Below are 4493 nucleotides of genomic sequence, written 5' to 3'. Positions count from 1 at the left end.
CCCCCCTTCCCCCGGTCATTTTCAAGAATCCCAGAGCTTTCTCTCACTCCAGGAAGGCCATGTCCAGGCCCCCCGAATGAGGAGCTGGCGTGGCGGGACGGACAGTGGCAGAGCCGGATGCCCAGCGCGGATCCGGTCCCTGGGGAGCCGGACCAAGGGGGCACTGTGAGCTGGAGCGCCCCCGGGCCTCAGGAACCGCGGGCAGGGCTGACTTTGCAGCCACTCAGCACCTCTGGCTACAAGGTGGACACATCGACCTGATGCCTTGGAAAACACCTTTAGAAAATGGCTTTTAGGGGAGCAGATTTGGCGAGAGGCACCAAACTATACCTTGCACTGCCCGATCCCGTGGCAGTTTGTAAGTGTCACCACTGTGTCTCAGAACGAAAACAACCCCCTAAGGTTTCGCGCCTTCCGGGAAGCGGCAGTGGAGGCCCAACTTGGACTAAAAAGAGGCGAATGGGGCCTTTGCGTGGCAGGTGCGGCGGGGCTGGGGGCGGCGCGTGGGGAGGGCGCCCGCAAACCGCTCTCGCAGAGTTGGGCGGGGGTGCTCGCCGAGGTGACAGGAGGAAGCGGGAGGTGGAGGGTGGAGAGGAGGTCCCGCCCCCACCTCGCTCTCCTTTACGGGAAGTGATGTGGGGCCCGACGGAAAATACCCGCCGAGGACCCAAAAAAGGCCGTCAGCGGGTGGACGCGGCGCGCGTAGAAGGAGCGGCGTGGGGACCGCGGGCGGAGCAGGTGAGGCGGCGGGCGCGGGCGGGGGAGGCGCGCTCAGGCCCGGGGCTCCGGGAGGCTGCAGTCACCCCGCGGGGCTGAGCGACGGAGCGGGCGAGCTCAGGGTCTGGCCCTGGGGCGGGGGGTGGAGCTGCAGTTCCTTCTCTCCCTTGTGGGCGGCTGAACCCACCAGAAAAGCTTCTTTGCTTCTCCCAGGCCCTCAGCACAGACCCCACGATGACAATGACGGGGGTGGGGGTCAGCTTGGGCGAGGTGCTGATTAGGTGGAGTCCCAGGTTGGGACGGGGCTGAGGTCACCTCCGGGCGGCATCCAGGGGCGAGGCTCCCCAATCTCGGGGTGGGAGGAAGGAAACTTCTCTGGCAGGAGAGGAGGAAGGTCCCAGACCTCCTGCACGCGCCCCCCCCCCCGCCCCCCAGCCTCCCGCCGTTCTTTCCTCCCTCCCTTTGTTGTCGGTTGAATGATTGAACGTCTTGACACCTTTGCTGATGAGGGTCTGGACGGGCAAACTGCCCGGGTGGGAGAGGGTTCTCTCTTTCCCTGCCAGTCAGACAGAAAACCCTAGTAGGCAGCCAGGCTCTCGGGTCTTGACTGGTGGTAGGGCTGATGTGATGACTCGTTTTGGTAACTATTGCCAAAGCTTTTGTCTCTGTCCCAATAGATCACCGATTAAGCAAAGTCAGGCCTGAAGTGAAGGAAATCTTGTGAGCCCTTGACTTCACCTTCCCAGCATTTCGGCTCCTGGGGGCCACATGGCTTCCTAATCTCCTGCCAGGGGGGTCCTCTTTCTTACCTCTGTGGGCTAACAGCTATTTTTTCCTACTGGATGGATGATCACTTTTGGGTCAGCTCATCATTCAGATGTTGGGAAGGGGAGTAGTGTTCTGCTGTATAAATTTTCTATAATTATTGGTGATATAATTTGTTGGTGCTTCACTGTTCTTGTTCCATTTATTTATTTATTTATCTATTTATTTATTTTAACGTTCTCAGAATCTTGCTTTAGGGGGAAAACACAGTCTGGAAAACAGAATTTCTGCAGATGGTTACAAATGAAGAAAGGTTAATGTAGTGCTGAAAAGACTTGACTGACCATCATTCTTTTCTGTATTTTATGTTAGTTTTCATTCCTACTTTCTTCCTTAACATTCTTCTTTCTTCCTTACTCCCTCCCTTCCTTAATTTCCATGGCCTGCCTTGATTTTTAACTCTGATGAAGTACAATTAATTTATTTTTTCTTTTGTTGCTCTGCTTTTGGTGTCAAATCTAAAAAAGCATTGCTAAATCCAAAGCCATGAAGATTTATGCCTATGTTTTCTTCTAAGAGTTGTATAGTTTTAGCTCTTACATTTCCATCTTTGACTCACTTTAAGTTAATGTTTGTATATGATGTGTGGTAGGGGTCTAACTTAATTTTTTTGCATATGGACATCCAGTTCTCCCAGCACCATTTGTTGAAAAGATTATTTTTTCCCCTTTGAATGCTGTTGGTGCCTGTGTTGAAAATAAATTGACTGTAAATGTGAGGGTTTATTTCTAGACTCTCAGTTCTACCCCACTGAGCTGTATGTCTATCCTTATGCTAGTGTCATACTCTCTTCTTTATTAGCTATGTACGTGGTAAGTTTTGAGATCGGGAAGTGTGAGTCCTCCCACTTTGCTTTTCTTTTTTGAGACTGTTCTGGCTATTCTGGGGTCCTTGAATTTCCATATGAAATTTAAGATCAGCTTCTCAATTTCTGTTGCCTTGGTTTTAAAAGAGATATAAGGGTCTTGAAGTGGGCAACAGTCTCTAGGAAACAGACTCTTGATTTTCCTCTTCCAAACCCGTTTCTTCTTAGTCTCACCTGTCTCAGTTAATGGCAACTTCACTCTTCCAGGTGCTCAGGCTAAACACCCCAGGGGTCACCCCGGATTCTTTTCTTTCTCTCACACTCCACATCTAGTCCCTCAGCAAATCTCATTGGTTCTATTTTGAGTCTATACCTAGGATAGGAAATTTCCACAGTTTCCACTGCTTCCACCAAGTTCCTTTCACTTCTGTCGCCTGGATTACTCAAAAGCCTCCTACAGGGCCACTCTGCTTCCACCCTCACCACTCTACAGTCTGTTCTCAATGCAGCAGCCAGAGTCAATTTATGTCTCTCACTCCGGTGCTCGAAGCTCTCCAGTGGCTTTTTATCTCAGAAGGAATCCAAAGTCCTTACTGTGGCCTGCAGTCCCCTTACATGGTGTGGGGGGCTTCATCTTCTATCACTCCCCTCTTTTCACACTCTGATTCAGCCACGCCTCAGGACCTTTGTATTTGCTGTTTCCTCTGCCTGGAATGTTCTTCCTTCAGATGTCTGCACAGCTTACTCACTCATTTCTTTCAAATCAAAAGTCATTTCTTTAGAGATGCCTTCTTGTACCATCCCATCTAAAATAGCATCCTTCACCCCTTACCCCCGCCCTGCCCCATCATTTTCGTCCCCTTTCCCTTGCCTTATTTTTCTTTAGAGTATTTATAGCACTTACTGTCATCACACACACACACACACACACACACACACACACACACAGGTGGTGTACACCCTTCACCCCTTACCCCCGCCCTGCCCCATCATTTTCGTCCCCTTTCCCTTGCCTTATTTTTCTTTAGAGTATTTATAGCACTTACTGTCATCACACACACACACACACACACACACACACACACACACAGATGTTGTACACAACGTCTATCTCCCATTGGTGGAATACAAGCTCCATGAAGGTCAGGAATTTGTCTTGTTCACTATGGTGGGCATAGCACCTAGAATGGTTTCTGGCACATATTAAGCCCTAAAAAATCATGTTGAGTGAATGAAAAGGGAATGAGAGGCTGAGAAATGGGGATCACTCTGCTATTTCTTTCTCACTCTTTTTCCCACTTTATCTGAGAAGCAATGTCCCTAGCTACACCACAACTCCTAAATCTCTCCTCTTCTATTCTCCTATTTTCCTCATGATAATGGCCTTACCCTCCTTGGAAAGGGAAAGGTCAAAGAAGCAGAAAGGTGAGGATTTTGGGTCCTTCCCACTGTGGCAGTGGGGCGCCCTCTTCTCTGTAGCCTGGGCAGACTGGGTGGGGGCATTCAGTGTCTCTCTCCAGTGATTTGGTCTCTTGTGCTGATCTAGGGAGAGAGTGAAATCCCTTGGAAATTTGAGAAAATGGAATTTCCTTTCCTAATGAATATTTTGCAGTACAGTGAATTTAATCTTTTTCTGACTTTAACTGAAATTGCCAATTCTGAGACTCATTTTGGCCTTTAATGATGTAACGACTTTAGACTGTCAACTGATTATGTGTACGTGGCCTTATTTCCATGAGTAGATTGTAATATCCTGGAGGCAGAGCATTGGCTTTAGCTCCTCTGTGAGTCCTATACTGCAAGCTATCATAGACAAAAAAAGAAGTGTTCAATAAACTCTTGCTGAATGGACCCATAAGTTAATGAATAAACTTGGATTTGTTTTCCTCATTAGAAACCTCTAGTCCATATATTTAATTTTTCTTAGTGTGTAGATATAAGTATCTTGTCTTAGACCACCTCATCCTGCTGTTCCTGATAGAGCAATATTGGCAACAGTTGAGAGAGGTCCTGCGGACCTCTCTCAGTGAGAATTGAATTAACTGGCCCAGACAGCATAGTCATCAATCTTCTGGTTATTTTAAAAACCGAACTTGGGGCTTCCCTGGTGGCGCAGTGGTTGAGAGTCCGCCTGCCGATGCAGGGG

At 48.9% G+C, this 4493-nt stretch overlaps 1 protein-coding gene across 5 annotated transcripts in view; it reads left to right on the top strand.

The window, feature by feature from the left end:
* The first annotated feature begins 237 nt into the window (after positions 1-237).
* The window catches only part of RAB27A (RAB27A, member RAS oncogene family), a 75031-nt gene continuing 70775 nt past the window's right edge, over positions 238-4493 (top strand). Inside the window, exons 1-2 of one of the 5 annotated variants that reach the window (XM_024128881.2) lie at positions 661-702; positions 1258-1260. The gene's annotated coding sequence lies outside the window, so the exon portion shown is untranslated. Of the gene's footprint in view, positions 359-636; positions 739-1257; positions 1261-4493 lie in introns of those variants that run through there. The other 4 variants (XM_007112079.4, XM_024128878.3, XM_024128879.3 and 1 more) reach the window with 4 other exon arrangements.

This window comes from Physeter macrocephalus, chromosome 11 (genome assembly GCF_002837175.3).
Source record: "Physeter macrocephalus isolate SW-GA chromosome 11, ASM283717v5, whole genome shotgun sequence".
Lineage (NCBI taxonomy): Eukaryota > Metazoa > Chordata > Mammalia > Artiodactyla > Physeteridae > Physeter > Physeter macrocephalus.
This window is presented reverse-complemented; position numbering and strand designations above follow the sequence as displayed.